This window comes from Myotis lucifugus, unplaced genomic scaffold (genome assembly GCF_000147115.1).
Source record: "Myotis lucifugus unplaced genomic scaffold, Myoluc2.0 scaffold_30, whole genome shotgun sequence".
NCBI classification, from domain to species: domain Eukaryota; kingdom Metazoa; phylum Chordata; class Mammalia; order Chiroptera; family Vespertilionidae; genus Myotis; species Myotis lucifugus.
Window position 1 is genome coordinate 6,590,818 of NW_005871078.1, and position 16,883 is coordinate 6,607,700.

Genomic DNA, 16,883 nt, shown 5'->3' on the forward strand with positions numbered 1-16,883 from the left:
CACTTTCCTTTATTGCATTACATATTGAAGAGGCTCCATCATAACCAAACTACATAATAGGAAAAAGACAGGTAAAATAAAATTAAACAACCTTATTAACACCTTTCGTACTGCTCACGAGTTTTCTCGTGTTTCGCGTGCCATCTGTTAAGGACCGCTCGAGTTTTCTCTCACACCCATGGGAAAAGAAGCGAATCTAGATACTTATGTAAATTTTGTTTGGTCCCTCTTCATAAAGGAAAATGTTTTACGCAGTACAATATGTTAAAAAAGTACTAGGCACTTTAATTGTTTAATTGTTTTTGTAAATAAAAATGTTATAATTATTGAAAAAACGACACCTAAAGTGCATTATGATGATTTAAATAACGTGCAGTTTGCCTGAAAACATGTGGTCCCTGGCATATGTCTTAAGAGATTTCTATGAAGTATGAAAGGTGTTAACACTTGGAGTGCGGGAAACGAGTTAAGTCGGCTCGCGTGAATTGCGCGTACTCCGCGGGAGCCGTCTTTAACTCGGTTCATATAGATTTGCGGTGGAGTGCGGGAAACGTGTAAACTCGGGCCGATTGTAACTGCACCTAAAGTGCATTATGATGATTTAAATAACGTGCAGTTTGCCTGAAAACATGCGGTCCCTGGCATATGTCTTAAGAGATTTCTATGAAGTATGAAAGGTGTTAATAGTATACCCAACAACTTCAGAATATACATTCTTTTGAAGTGCACATGAATTTTTGTCAATATTGATCATATGGTTATGCAACAAATAAATCTCAAATTTCAAAGGATTAAAAATGATTTAGATTAATTCACTGGAAATGACCAAGAAATTATGGAGCAAAGGTAACTACAAATTGCAAAATAATTGAGAAATAAAGAAAGCTTGATACACTTGAGGGGAGAGAGAGAATGAATCTGGCGTCTCTTATTCTACTTACAATGACACCACTCCTTTTGGATTAAGGACCTACTCTTATGACCTCATTTAAATTTAATTACATCCCTAAAAGGCCCAAGTCCAAATACTATCACATTGGATGTTAGGGCTGGGAGTGTGGGAACACAATTTAGTTCATAATACTCTATCATCCCAATGTTCACGTAAGACCTGAATACTGGGAGAGGGGTAAGGGGAAGGGAAGGGGCTGGAAGAAGTTAATGGGGAACCCTAAGTAATACTTTCAGAAATAAAGATTGTTTTTTAAAAAGACCAGAAGATAATTTATAGCATTAAACATACTAGAAAAAAGAAAGTGAGAAATAATCGGGACATCAAAAGAACTGAGAAAAATAAATTGAACCATAGAAATGAAATACAGTAAAATAAACAAAAAAACAAACAAAAATACAGAGATTCAACAAACTCAGATTCTTTAAAAAAAAAACCAAAATCATTAAAAGCTTCAGCTCTAACACTGATCATGAAAAAAAGACAACACAATATTAGAGAAGAAGGCTATCACTAAACAACATTAAAATTATAAATATCCTATCTAATAATAGACAAACATAATTAACCATACCTTCGCTACACTTCCCATTGGCTAATCAGGGCAATATGCAAATTAACTTCCAACCAAGATGGCGGCTGGCAGCCACACAGCTGAAGCAAGCAGGAGATTTGCTTGCTCCAGTGATGGAGGAAGCAAACGTTCCCTGCCTGCTGCAGCCTGGCTCTGAGCTCTGAAAGCAATAAGTTTCAATTATAGAAGCTAAACAAACCTCAGATACCTGCTTTCAGAAGGCCGTGGCCTCAGAGCAGTGACAGCAACAAAGTTTCAATTATAGAACCCAGAATAAAAAATAAAAAGAAAAAAGGAGAGGCTGAGAGCTTCAGTCGCCAGCTAGCCTAAAAACGGCCCTCATCCCCTTATACCCAGACTGGCCAGGCACCCCAGTGGGGACCCCCACCCTAAAAGGGGTGTAGCCAGCCTGAAAACAGCCATCAGCCCCTCACCCAGGCTGGCCAGGCACCCAAGCGGGACCCCCACCCTGATCCGGGACACCCTTCAGAGCAAACTATCCGGCCCCCACCCGTGCACCAGGCCTCTATCCTATATAGTAAAAGGGTAATATGCAAACTGACCCTAACAGCAGAAAGACTGGGAATGACTGGTCACTATGACACACACTGAACACTAGGGGGCAGACCCTCAATTGCAGGAGCTGCCCTCTGGTGGTCAGTGCGCTCCCACATGGGGGAGCTCTGCTCAGGCACAACCCAGGCTGATGGCTGCCAGTACAGCAGTGGTGGTGGGAGCCTCTCCTGCCTCCTCAGACTGCAGCTTAGGTCTGCTCCCCGCTGGCAAGTGGACATCCCCCAAGGGCTGCAAAAGCATCCCTGAAATTAGAGGGAAGGTGTTCTGTTTTCTGATTTTTTTTATTGCAGTCTCTACTTTTGAATAAATACAATGTACTTAGTCTTATACCTTTTACATGGAAATGCAAAAAATGAACTTTACCAGAGACAGATTTCCAGTCTATTGTTTTAATTTCTCTTGGAAAAAGAAATCATTTTGCATGAAAATCTCCACCTTGCCTGCATCCCTTATCAAACCCTTACCTGTTAAACAGTGACACTCACCTGGAAAACGCCAGCTATGACTGAACATATGAATCTCCTCTACAAAGGAGCAGCCCGTTTTCTGGAGAAAACAAAAAAGAAATCACTTAAGCCAGCAGACAAATTTTACTTCATGAACCTAAAGATGAAACTTAACATTGGCTCTAATTGGTTTGGCTGAATGAGTACAGTGTTGGCCTGTGGACACAATGTCCCAGGTTCAATTCCAGTCAAGAGAACATGCCTAGTTGTGGGCTCAATCCCCAGTAGCAAATGTGCAGGAGGCAGCCAATCAACGATTCTCTCTCATCATTGATGTTTCTATCTCCCTCTCCCTCCCTCTCTAAAATCAATAAGAATATATATTTAAAAAATAAAATAATTTTACTGACTGAGACCTTTCCTCTCCTCCCTAGTACCATACGTTCCAAACTACACAGATGCTTCTCTTATTCAGAACATCAGTCAATGATAACGGAACCCGCAAGTAAGAATTCTTCCTGAGGCCACATCTCACAGAATTGAAAAATGAAGCCATGGACCAGAGGAGTTCAAGCAAGGCAGAACTTTATTGCAAGCAAACACAGGGCCTTCCCCGATCCCCCACTCAGGGAAGGGACCCAAATTTAGGTTGCCATTAAAGCATTCTGCTCTTCCCCCTTCTATCTGCTAAAAGCTGGTCTTTGTCTATGCCGCTCTGATTGGTTCCCAGCCTAGAACAATTTCAAAATCTATCTTTTGCTGCTCCTCCTCCTTCCCTCTTCCTTCCTGTCTTTTGTAATGTTTTAATATTGCTGTTTGCCCTTTCTCTATAATAGAAGTGTCAGAGATGAAAGAAAATTAGTAAAATGTATATAAAAATCTTCCTCCTGTCACAGTCTGGGGCGTGTCACGGGAACCAGAGTCAAGTCCCCGCCCACCCACGTGCACCTCAAAATCCCACAAGACCCAGACCCAGCCAGCCCCACCCCCATTTGGGCTAGATCCAAACAGATGACACAGCCTGAGGTACCCTGTCAAGACCAGAATATGCCAGAAGACATGGCAAAGTAATTTTGCTTCATGGTAACGCACCATCACACACTTCAAAACCAGTTAAAGACACGTTAAAAGATATTGCCTGGGAAGTATTTAACCCATCCGCGGTAATCACCAGATCTTGCTCCTTCAGATTATCACTTGTTCTGATCGATGGCACATGCACTTTCTGAGTAGCACTTGAAAACATATGAAGAAGTGGAAAATTGGGTCTCTGAATGGTTTGCCACAAAACAAGAAACGTTCTATTGGGACATTATCCACAAATTACCTGAAAGATGGGGGAAATGTGTAGCCAGCAATGGACATTACTTTGAATAAAGCACTTTGGATGTTTCTCTTGAAATTATCATGTTTTCTTTTATTACAAAATCTGCATTATTAACTGATACACCTAGTATGCACCCCTATGTTCATAGCAGCATAATTTACCATAGCTAAGATTTGGAAACAGCCTAAGTGGCCCATCAGCAAATGACTGGTGATTACTGTGGTACTTTTATACAATGGAATACTACACTGCTGTAAAAAGAAGGAATTCTTACCATTTGCAACAGCATGGACGGAAATGAAGAGCATTATGCTAAGCGAAATAAGCCAGTCAGAGAAAGGTAAGTATCACATGATCTCATTCATTTGTGGAATATAATGAACATAAACTGATGAACAAAAATAGAACCAGAGGTAGAAAAACATCAAACATACTGTCCAACCTATGAGGGAAGGTGGCGGGTAAGAGGGTAAGAGATCAAGGACTTGTATGCATGATAATGAGCATAATCAATGGACACAGACAGTAGGGAGTGAGGACATGTGCTGGGGGGTGGGAGCAGCCGGGAGAGGTCAATGGGGGGAAAAGAAGATTCGTGTAATACTTTAAACAATAAAGAATTTGAATAAATAAAGACTTATGACCTAGCAGATTTGGCTCAGTGGATAGTGTCACGGCCTGCAGACCAAAAGATCCCAGGTTCTATTCCGGTCAAGGGTAAGTACCTTAATTGCAGACTCCTCTCAGGCCCAGGACCAGGACCCTGGTTGGGGCTTGTGCTGGAGGCAACCAATCGATATGTTTCTCTCACATCAATGTTTCTATGTCTTTCCCTCTCTCTACCACTATACCAAAAAAAAATAAAAAAAAAAAAAAAGGATGTGGTTCAATTGAAAAACTGTCAGCAGCTTCCTTTATTTCTAGGTCAGCCTTATTATAAAAATTACACAGCAAAAAATAAGTTATAGCTAAGATGGAAGGCATAAAGAGTCTGACTCAGGGTAACACAAATACAAAGATACATATTTAGACAATATTTAGCAGGCTTCAATGAATGAATAAACATCTGTAGTTGCTGAAAACCAAATTTAAGAGAAGTCCTTATTTTAATTTATAGATGGGAAACAGTCCTGCATCTCCCTTCTTCACATCTATGCCAATCGTGATTTCAATTGTATTACAATACCTTCTTTAAAAAAAAAGTATGTACATACACACACACATTTAACATGATAGACGACTTCTCAACTGAAAAGGAAAGCAACAGAAAATCTGTCTTGGCATTAAAACAAGTTTTTTTTTAATTGATTTCAAAGAGAAAATGGGAGAGAGTGATAGAAACATCAAAGATGAAAGAGAGTTATTGATAGGTTCCTGCATGCCCCACATTATGGATCCAGCCGGCAACCCCAGCAAATGTGCTCTGACCAGGAATCATACCATGACCTCCTGGCTTATAGGTCGACGCTCAACCACTGAGTCATGCAGGCCAGGCTGTTTTAGCATTTTTAATTGAAATTTTTTATTATGTCTTTCTAACTTCCACAAGCCAAAGTTTATTTGGAGAGTGCCTACTGATGTGCTTAAATTAAGGAAAACCAGCATTTTTCATTGAAAAACTGATTTGTATTGGAAAAAAGCTATATTTGAAAACCTCTATTAAAAACAATTCACTAAAACCACAAACACCAACATTCTAAGTGTAAGAGCCACTTTTCAGGAATTCCAGAAGTATTATGATTTATTGAACCTGTTGTAGCTCTGAGTTTCTGTATCCTCAATCATCAGAGAAGTTAGGTTACCAGTCCTTGAAATAGGCTTTGAGGACTAGAGTATTCTAAATTTTACAATATTTATAATACAACACTATTATTTATAAAACAACTTCATTAATACTAACAGCTAACATTTGAGAACTTACTTTATGCCAAGAACTTTCCTGAATGCTCTAAATACATTATCACACTTAATTGTCATAACAAAGGAAGTTAAGCAGTCTTCCCTAAGCAGTAGCACCATGCTCAGCAGGGCTAGAAGTCCTACTATCACAGCTGTAAAGCTCGTGGTTCTCCATATTGCCACATAGAAAGGAGAAAGACCAAAGGGATTCACATGCAGTTTATTACTTACTGAAACAGCAAAACTAGTAGCGGTGTTCCCAGTCCTACAAGGTCATACTGAGGTCCATGAGAACACAGGCTTTAGAGGAGCCACCTGTAGTCATTGTATAGCCTTGCAGCTACACCCCCCAGGGCAAGGGTGGTAAAATCCTGTGCTCAACTGAAATTAGGCAGGCACAAAAGACACAACACTGTGGCTATTTCTCATAAGGCTGCGTATCAACATTTGTTCTGGGAGGACTTGCAGGGTGCCCTGCCAAAGTGTGGGTCAGACGGAGATGAACTGTGCAGCGCGTGGGAAGGCAAAGTCATCAGAGCAACGTGGTGAAGCCATTCGCCTACACCTCTATTCTCCAATCTTTTATCTATCTAGCTAAATGCTCTCTTCAGACTCTCAGGCCACTCAAATACTCTAATTTCGTACTTTCTCTTAGGCAACACCAGGCTGAGTGACTAGACTGCGACTCTGAGCAGGAAGACCAGGCCTTTTTTGTAGGTCAGCCCACAACCAGACTCCCTGCTACCTAAGTATGTCCCAGGTACCATGCTGGTTCACCAGTGAGAGCCACATAAAAAACAGGAGTGGGAAGTAAACTGCTCTCTTTTTCCTGATTATACCTATAATCCAGGTATAGCATGGGATATTTGAAATTACTATATCCCATCATCACTAGCTAGCAGAGCAATGCAACTACCATTCTGTAACAAAGTTTTCACTTTAGATAACCCTTGAACAACCAGGGGTTAGAGGCACTGACTACCCCCATTCCACCTCCACCCCCTAAAACGGAAAATCCAAGTATAACTTTTGACTCCAAAACCTTACCTAGTCTACTGTTGACTGAAAAGCCTTACTAATAACACACTTTGTATGTCATACGTATGACATACTGTATTCTTACAAAGTTATACTACTTTATTTGTTGAAAAGTAAATCAATGTATAAATGGGTCTTCAGTTTAAACCCATGTTGTTCAAGGGTCAATTGTAGTTTCCCACCTTTTCTAGTTGTGTTATTTCCTGAAGTGGGAATTAAAGATAAGAATATACGTGAGGGAATCAGTTAACCTTCCTTGGAGTTCTGCCTAATAACTCACTTTAGGTACCCAACTCAAAAAAACACGATCCATTAGAGCAGTGGTTCTCAACCTTTCTAATGCCTCAACCCTTTAATACAGTTCCTCATGTTGTGGTGACCCCCAACCGTAAAATTATTTTTGTTGCTACTTCATAACTGTAATTTTGCTACTGTTACGAATTGTAATGTAAATATCTGATATGCAGAATGTATTTTCATTGTTACAAACTGAACATAATTAAAGCATAGTGATTAATCACAAAAACAATATATAGTTATATGTGTTTTCCGATGGTCTTAGGCGACCCCTGTGAAAGGGTCATTCGACCCCCAAAGGGGTCTCGACCCATAGGTTGAGAACCGCTGCATTAGAGGGTTGGTGGTCTCAAACCTCTAAAAATCTCTGACAACTCCAAGTAACAGATTTGTGTTTAGCAGCCAAGTATAAGCTACATAAGATGCAGTATTCTGTTAGGATACAAACTGTATTAGGAATGTTAAGTATCACCTATTAAAATGAGTGAGCTAATTTTGTGCCTCCTGACATAGAAAAATTCTTTCCATAAAAGTGATCAGTTCCCATAAAACAGGCTGAAATGCCACTGAAGAGAAACCTGATAAAACTGTTATTCCCTGTTAGTTACCCCATCACTATCAATCACATTCTAGTTGTCCTGGTTCTGTTAAGAGGGTAGCAAGAACCACAATACAGGCATTTTATTGGGATGGGTTAATATTCAGACTTCATAAAACTGAATGGTGAGATTAATGATGCAAGGGGACCTCAAGTACCAGAAGAGACCTATAGGACAGAATACACTTTCTTGTCAGCAGGACCAATTAAGGGATGACAGATCCAGCAATCAGTTAAATGCAGAGCCATAATTATCGCCTAGTTAATACATACAAGAGTGTTCAGCTTTCCCTTAATCAGGAACCACAGGAAATCCATGACTAATAGGATGAGGTATTCAGGGCTTTGCCCAAGGACACAACTCCCAAGGACATTCACTCCCAAAGTCAGCATCTGCTGAAAGTTTCTAAGTGTCCTTGGATTAAGATCTCCCATTGGCCAGCAGTTATGTTGAGGATGGTGACAATCTTGGGGAAATTAGATTAATGGTTGAGCCTCTCACCCTCCCCTCTCCCGGGTCTATTGTCTTCCTTCCCTAACAAACTTGGGAGCTATGCAAGTTTTGCTGGGTGAGAAAGGATGGCAATCACTCAATTGTGAAACTAACTGATCCCATGCTCTAAGTCACCCTAGCCACAACACACTTTGTCCAATGACATGGTCATGTAGAATAAAAAAAAGGTGAAAGCTGATAAAATAGCGTGGCAGTGAATCTTTAGGACCATAATGAAACAATCACCTACCTGAGAGGATTTTCTATCACTCAATAAACACCTTTCAACTATTTTAACCACAACTACATGTGGCATTAAAGAGATTTGCAAAAATATAAGACAGTGCTACTCTTTTCACTATTATTTTTGGAAAAGATTTATATAAACATGTAAGGTTTTATTGTACTTTAAAATTTCCTCAGTTTTAGTTTCTAATGTAGTAACTATTGCTGTAACCTACATAAACTAATGTTCTTTAGGATCCTGAAGAGTTTTCTTCTTGAGTCCATGTAATTTACAGCTGCAGAAAGAGTATGCCCATGTAATTCTTATGCAGGAAGAAGCTGGAAGCAGACACCTGATCTCTGGAATTTGCCTGTGCATATTTTTTTCCTATTGGGTCTATATTATGTCATAAAGTTTCACCAAAATAACACAAAAATAGAGAAAAGGTTCAAAACCACAAGTTAAGTCTTTGAAAAAATCAATTAAATTGGTAAACCTTTTTTTGTTACACTAACCAAGGAAAACACACACACATGATCAGCACAGCAAGTGAAGTCAACATCTAATGTGAATGACATTTAATGCATCTTAAAATCCAACACCTTTCATGATAAAAACAGAAAGTAGACATAGAAGGAAATCTAGGGAGAGCAACATGTTAGGAGACACCTCAACTTGATAAGAGGTATCTACAAAACCACAGCTTTCATAATTAATGGTGAAAGACTGAATGCTTCCCCTATAAGAAAGGAACGAGACAATGATGTCTGCTCTTGCCACTTCTATTCATAGAGGAGTTTGAAGCAGGATTAGGCAAGAAAGAATTAGGGGTAGAAGGAGGAGGCATGGACGTGACAGCTGGAGCTGAAACCACAAAACGTTTTCCAGGAAAACTGAATGTTTTGTGACAAGGATTTTTTTCTTGCAAGTGCAAAATGAAATGTTGCAAAAAGGGCCAGAAACCAATCAGAGAGCCACACAAAGAAAGGGCCTTTATCAGATACTAGAGGCCCAACGCAGAATAGGCCTTCCTTCCCCTGGCTGCCCTTCCTTCCCCTGGCTGCACACCGCCTTCACTTCGGCCTGGAGGCACCTTTCTGCCATGGCTCCAGCCAGAGCCGCCTTCTGCCTCGTCACATCAATTTGCATATTCCCTCCTTATTGGTTGTGGGCACCGCCATCTTTATCGCAAAGACAATTTGCGTATTGCTCTATTAGGTAGGATAAGGGGAAAGTGCAGAATGCTTTAATGGCAATCCATTTGGGTCCCCTTCCCAAGTGGAGAGCTTGTGTTTACCTACAATAAACTCCTGCCTTGCCTGAACTCCTCTAGTCCTTGCTTCATTCTTCAATTCCTTGAGACAAGACCAGGAAAGAATTCGCACTCACCGGTTCTAGTATCAATACTGTACCAGGGCAGTTAGACGGAAAAGGAAAAGCAAAAGACATCCAGACTAGAAACAAAAAAGGAAAACTATCTCTCCTTGTAGAAGACATCTTGCATTTTAAGAAAACTGTTTACGAATCCAATAAAAAAAAACTAATACAACTAATAAAATTAGCTTGTCCAGGTTGTCTAATACAAGCTCAATATACAAAAGCCAAATGTATCTAGAAAACATTCCATTTAAAGTAACATTAATTTAAAAAAACCTGAAACGCGGCTCCTGAGACAGATCAGCAGAAACAATGCCAGGGCACCTTCCACTGTGTCTTGGATGGCATGATAGCAAAGCTTAAAACGTCCTCAACATCTTGGTCCCCACTACTGTCCCGTCCACCACCAAGCTGTAAGCATTCTGGCCAAAGATGCCTCTCTTTGGGAATACGTCCAGTCCAAAGAAGACTCCCCCTTGGAAATCTGCCTCTCTCTCCAACCTGCATAGACAAACAAGTGAGGTAGAGATGGGCCTCGACTATAGAAGCCCCATTGTGAACCTGACGGGAGAAAGCCTGAAGTGTGGAAATGGCCACTGGGTAGCAGAGACTGGGATTAGTGGAAGTGTGGACCAGAGGGAGATTCAATGCCTCCGGAAGAGGAACAATCTCTTGCAGGTGGACGTAGATGTCCTGCTTGACAAGTTCTGAGACCACTGCCAAATCCCAAATGAAGGAACTGGAAGAACTGAAGAGTGTCAATCAGAAAAGGAAATGAAGAGCTCTGAGATATTCATTTAGGAAAACAGGGAGAACTCAACTGATCAGGAGTCGAATAGAGCTGAGAGGTTTTGTTTTGTGTTTTTAGCCAAACTAGTAGAGTGGGTCCTGAGAGAGAGTACCACAAATGGGGCCAAAAGGCACTGGCATCCTTGAGTTGGCAATAGAATGGTGACAACATAATGGAGGAAATCAGGATTCCAGGCCAGGGCAGTTAAGTAGCAATGTTCAGTAACTGCACAGCGAAGGGAGGCCAGGTTGTGAACTAGGCCTCAGGGAGGTCTGGAGCGATGCTAAGACTTTGGGTGCTCTCCAGTCACTTATCGTATTAATGCACTTATCCCAGGCTCACTCTCATTGGACAGACTCTCTTGGGAGAAGCAGGTGGAGTTCATCATAGCTTCCCCTCACATTGGTGTTTGGGGTGTGGCCCCAGTTCTAAAGAGCCCGGTCCTTTGACCTTCAGGCCACTCTCTTTGTAAATGAGTGTGTGTTCCCCAAATCCACATCCTCTGGCTTTAGTTTCTCAGCAGCAATCACCAGTCTTTTATGCAACTCTGTATTTTTGTGCTACTTTCTTGCTTACACTACTTTTTTCTTTTCTTTAAAGATTTAAATTAAAAAATAAAATAAAAAACTTTTCCCCTGGCTGGTTTGGCTCAATAGTTGGAGCATCAGACTGTGGACCCAAGGGTTTAGGGTTCAATTCCCAGTCAAGGGCACATACCTCAGGTGCAGATTCCCCAGGCTAGATCCTCACCCGACCTGTCATATGTGGGAGACAACAAATCTGTATCTCTCTTACAATGTCTCTCTCTGTCTCTTCCCCCTCCCTCCTCTTCTAAGCTCTCTAGAAATCAATAGAAAAAAAATATCCTCAGGGGAGAATTTAAAAATAAAAACTTTCAAACAAACTTAAAAGTAAAAACTTTATACTCTGAATATTATAAAACATTAATAAAAGAAATCAAAGAGCTAATAACTGGAGAGAAAAATCCACATTCATAGGAGGATTTAATACTGTTAAGGTAGCAACTCTCCAAATTATGCAATCCTTACCCAAATCCCAGATTTCTTTGCAGAAATTAAAAACCTGATCTAAACATTCAATTTGAAAAAGAATAAAAGTGGAGGACTCATACTTCTCAACTTAAAAACTGATTAGTATTGCCAAAAAGAATCAAAAGGCTAATGTTAACCCACTTGCCCCCAGACAGCAAATCAAGTCTTAATGGCAGTTTCAGCCCCTGGGGGAAGTAATTACAAATTAGTGAGATAATCTGTCTGAAAATACCCAAGTCAGGTGACCTTGTCTGAAACAATCCTTCCTTCTTTTGTTAATAATTTCATGCCCCAAGATGACGGCCTGATGGGGGGGGGGGGGGGGGGGGGGGGGGCTAAAGGGGTAAATCGGGGAAAAAGGGGGACTTATGTTTTACTGTCCATAAAAATTTTTTCAAAAAATTTTTTTTCTGCCCCAAACAGTTTCCTATAAAATCCTTCCATTTCCACCTATTTTTATTTAATTTTTCAATTATGTTGAAATGTAATACTATATTAATTTTCTACTACTTCTGCAGTACCTCTGTATTTACTAGATGGGATTGTTCAACATCAGATCTTCAAATTTATTTGGCTTAATTTTAATAATACAAAACTACAGTAAATAAGACCATGTGGTACTGACATAGAAGAGACATTAATCAATGAAATAGAAACCAAATAAAAACTTCAGATTTATGGTCACCAGTAAGAAACTAGAATTCAGAATATACAAATTCTTACAATTCAACAACACAAAGACAACTCAAATTTAAATTCCATAAAGTATTGCCCCACAGGTGTGGATCTTCAAACTATGAACCAGGAGGTCATGTGCGTGAACCCATGAAACAGGAGGTCACAGTTTGACTCAAGGTGAGGGCACATGCCCAGGTTTGGGGCTTGATCCTCAGTAGGAGCATGCAGGAGGCAGCCAATAAATGATTCTCATCATTGATGTTTCTATTTCTCCCTCTACCTTCCTCTCTGAAATCAATAAAAACATATTTTTTAAAGAACATAAAGTCTATAAAGGTTTTGGATAGCCACTTTTTTCCAAAACAGATACACAAATAGCTAAATAAAATGATAGTCATGAATCATCAGGAAAGTGCAATAAAAACTCACAATGGGGTACCACTTCTTGCTCACTATGATGGCTATAATTAAAAACACAAGTGTTGATATGGATGTGGGCAAACTGGATGGAACTCATGCTTTGCTACCGAGAATATAAGTGGCTCACCTCCTTTGAATAATAGGCTGGCAGTTTCTCAAAAGGTCAAATGGAAAAAATACCCTCAGGGAAGATTTAAAAATAAAACTTAAAAACTTTCATATTGAACCGAGTCCAGCATGGCCAATGGTGAACTTGAGGAGGGGGGGTGAAGGATTAAAGAAAATAGTCAAGAGAATATAGTTGGGGCCAGGTGGATCACTGTGCCTGGATGAGGACACAGTGACCCCGCCTGTAAACAGAATTATTTTATAGTCCGATCACACAAATGAAAACAAGGGAGTGGTCAAGATATTTACAATGTTCTCTTTCGAGTTTCAAATCTGCTTCTTTCCTATTATTTCAATTCTCTGAACTCTCTATCAAGCTTTGTTTTGGCAGTACTTGCTGTACCTCCCACAGCCCACATCCCTAAGCTACCTAGGACTACTAGGTCGGACTATAAGGTCAAGCTTCCGTACAACCATAGCCTTTGGCTGTAACTGTGCTGGGAGGACCTTGCCCTCCAAGCAGGGACTTGTATGTGGCTTTGCCACAAGAACACCTTAATAGCTGCTCTCCACACATATAAATTTTATTTATTTGAAAATAAAAACTTTCGATGAGAAACCAAGATGGCGGCATAGGTAAGCACTGGAAATTGCTGCCTCCCACAAATTCAAAAATACAACTAAAAGACAAAACGGACATCATCCAGAACTACAGGAAGGCTAGCGGAGTGGAAATTCTACAACTAGAAGGAAAGAGAAAAGCACACTGAGACTCAGAGGAGCTGGGTAAGTGCAGAGGCAAGGAGGCAGACATGGCAAGGGCTGGCAACTGAGGACTTGGCTGTCTTTCTAAATTGGGAGGGAGTCACAAGCCCCCAACTGCTCGGAACTCCAATTCCGGGTGAGTCTCTGGGGACCCAGACACATACGGGGAGAAACTGGACTGTCTGGCAGCGGGCAGATCTGGGAACTTCAGGGTGGCTTCCTCTCAAAGGTGCTTGGAGTGATTACCAGGACACTGAGACACAGGGCCCCTTAGGGCAGGGCTGAAAATCAGCCATAGCTGCTAGCTCCGCCCTGTTGATTCCCTGAGACCCCGCCCCACCCAGGCTGGGGCAGAGGCTTTTGCATACGAATGCCCTGGCCCTTTGCAATCTGAAAATTACCTAACAAATTGCAGCTGGGCCAGACAGACCCAGAACTTCCAAGAGAAGGCCCAAGGCCCAAGGCCCTACAGCAGCATGCATTGCTTCACAGCTGGGCCTCATCTGGGCACCTCCAAATCCCAAAAAAGGAAGGGGAATCTGCAGACTCTTCGCAGCTCGGGTTGGGTAGCCTCAGGCAGAGGCTAAATTAGCACCTCCTTAGATCCAAGAGCCAGTGTGCCCAGTGGTCAGAGTGGGACCATCCAGATTACAACTCCTCGGATCCATAAGGGACACACTCAGGGGGCAGACTCAGTGAGCACCAAAGCCCCACTAAAGCAAGTCTTGCCCCAGAAGGGTGTCTTCAGCACAGAAGTTCTCCCACCATAGACACAGCTGATTCTCACAGCCCATTGGCCTGGAGCTCAATTCCTCCCAGTGATACCTACAACAATCAAGGCTTAACTACAACAAGACTGTGCACAAAGCCCACAAAGGGGTGCACCAAGAGTGTCCACCTCAGGTAATTGGGGAGGCTGAGCCACTGGTCCCTATAGGACACCTAGCACACAAAGCCACTCTACCAACACAGTGAAGCATGAAAAATGCGGAGACAAAGGAACAGGTCACAAATGACAGAAATGGAGGAAAGCAAACAACTGTATATAGAGTTCAACACCATGGTTATAAGGTTTTTGACGAATTTTCTGGAAACAGCCGATAAATTTAGTGAGACCCTGGAGGATATGAAAAAAGACCAACTAGAAGTTAAGCATACACTGACTGAAATAAAGAATAATACAGAGAGATCCAACAGCAGACAAGAGGATCCCAAGAATCAAGTCAAAGATTTGAAATACGAAAAAACAAAAAATACCCAACTGAAAAAGAAAAAAGAATCCAAAAATATGAAGATAGTGTAAGGAGCCTCTGGGACAACTCAAGCGGTACAACATCAGAATATAGGGGTGCCAGAAAAAAGAGAGGAGGGCAAGAATATTGAAACCTATTTAAAGAGTAATTGCCGAACCGGTTTGGCTCAGTGGATAGAGCATCGGCCTGCGGACTGAGAGGTCCCAGGTTCGATTCCGGTCAAGGGCATGTACCTGGGTTGCGGGCACATCCCCGGTGGGGGATGTGCAGGAGGCAGCTGATCGATGTTTCTCTCTCATCGATGTTTCTAACTCTCTCTATCTCCGCTCCCTTCCTCTCTGTGAAAAATCAATAAAATATATTAAAAAAAAAAAAAAAAGAAAAAAAAAAAGAAAAAAAAAAAAATACCCAACTGGAAAAGAAAAAAGAATCCAAAAATATGAAGATAGTGTAAGGAGCCTCTGGGACAACTTCAAGCTTACCAACATCAGAATTATAGGGGTGCCAGAAGAAGAGAGAGGGCAAGATATTGAAAACCTATTTAAAGAAATAATTGCCGAACCGGTTTGGCTCAGTGGATAGAGCATCGGCCTGCGGACTGAAGGGTCCCAGGTTCGATTCCGGTCAAAGGCATGTACCTTGGTTGCGGGCACATCCCCAGTGGGGGGCGTGCAGGAGGCAGCTGATCGATCTCTCTCATCGATGTTTCTAACTCTCTATCCCTCTCCCTTCCTCTCTGTAAAAAATCAATAAAATATATTTTTTTTAAAAATAAAATAAAAAAAATAAAGAAATAATGACAGAAAACTTCCCCTACCTCGTGAAAGAAATAGACTTGCAAGTCCATGCTGGGGTCCAGCCCCAGGGGGTCCAGGGGGTCCCAAAGGTGTGGACGGAGTCGGCGAAGAAGGTTTTACACAGAGACAGCGTTCAGAACTCTCTAGCTTTTCTTAGTCTCCGTGGATCTTCCCTGTGCCTGGCTGAGGCCACAGAAAAAAGATCCCAAGGCAAGCTGAGCCTTTATTTTATAGTGAGCGGTAAACAAGGTAGTGGTTTCCATAGTTACACAGTTCTTGTAAGTTTCACTTGTTTACACTGTTGTAAGTTTCACTTGTTTTTGTTCTTGTTGCACTTCCCTCAGCCCATTAGCTTCCCCAGTAAGATCTAGGGAGCGTCATAAGGTCAAGCCTAATTATGCTAAGAGGACTGTGCTCTCTAAGCTGGGAATTGTTTATGACTTTGCCCACAGGTCAGTCCGAGGCTTAACCCTATATCAGCTCCCCACAAGTCCAGAAAGCATAGAGTACCCCAAACAAAAGGAATCCAAAGAGGACCACACCAAGACACATCATAATTAATATGCCAAGAGCAAAAGACAAAGAGAGAATCTTAAAAGCAGCAAGAGAAAAAAAGTCAGTTACCTACAAGGGAGTACCCATACGACTGTCAGCTGATTTCTCAACAGAAACTATGCAGGCCAGAAGAGAGTGGCAAGAAATATTCAAAGTGCTGAATACCAAGAACCTACAACCAAGATTACTTTATCCAGCAAAGCTATCATTCAGAATAGAAGGTCAGATAAAGAGCTTCACATATAAGAAAAAGCTAAAGGAGTTCATCACCACCAAACCAGCATTATATGAAATGCTATTCTTTAAGAAGAGGAAGAAGAAGAAAAAGGTAAAGATAAAAATTATGAACAGCAAATACATATCTATCAACAAGTGAATCTAAAAATCAAGTGAATAAAAAATCTGAACAGAGTAAACTAGTGAATAGAATAGAACCAGGGGCATGGAAAGGGAGTGGACTGATAATCTTGGGGGGAAAGGGGTGTGGGGGTGCAGGAAGAGACTGGACAAAAACTGTACACCTATGGATGAGGACAGTGGGAGGGGTAAGGGCAGAGGGTGGGGTTGCAACTGGGTGGAGGAGAGCTATGGGGGGAAAAAAAAGAGGAACAACTGTAATAATCTGAACAATAAAGATTTAATTAAAAAAATAATAAAAATAA

At 41.2% G+C, this 16,883-nt stretch overlaps 1 protein-coding gene and 1 pseudogene across 2 annotated transcripts in view; one reads left to right on the forward strand and one right to left on the reverse strand.

The window, feature by feature from the left end:
• The window catches only part of KIAA1551 (KIAA1551 ortholog), a 36,978-nt gene that overhangs the window by 13,801 nt on the left and 6,294 nt on the right, over window positions 1–16,883 (reverse strand). For both annotated transcript variants that reach the window (XM_023752309.1, XM_014454041.2), the window contains exon 4: window positions 2,588–2,648. The gene's annotated coding sequence lies outside the window, so the exon portion shown is untranslated. The remainder of the gene's footprint in view (window positions 1–2,587; window positions 2,649–16,883) is intronic.
• LOC111825531 lies at window positions 10,236–10,581 on the forward strand (annotated as a pseudogene).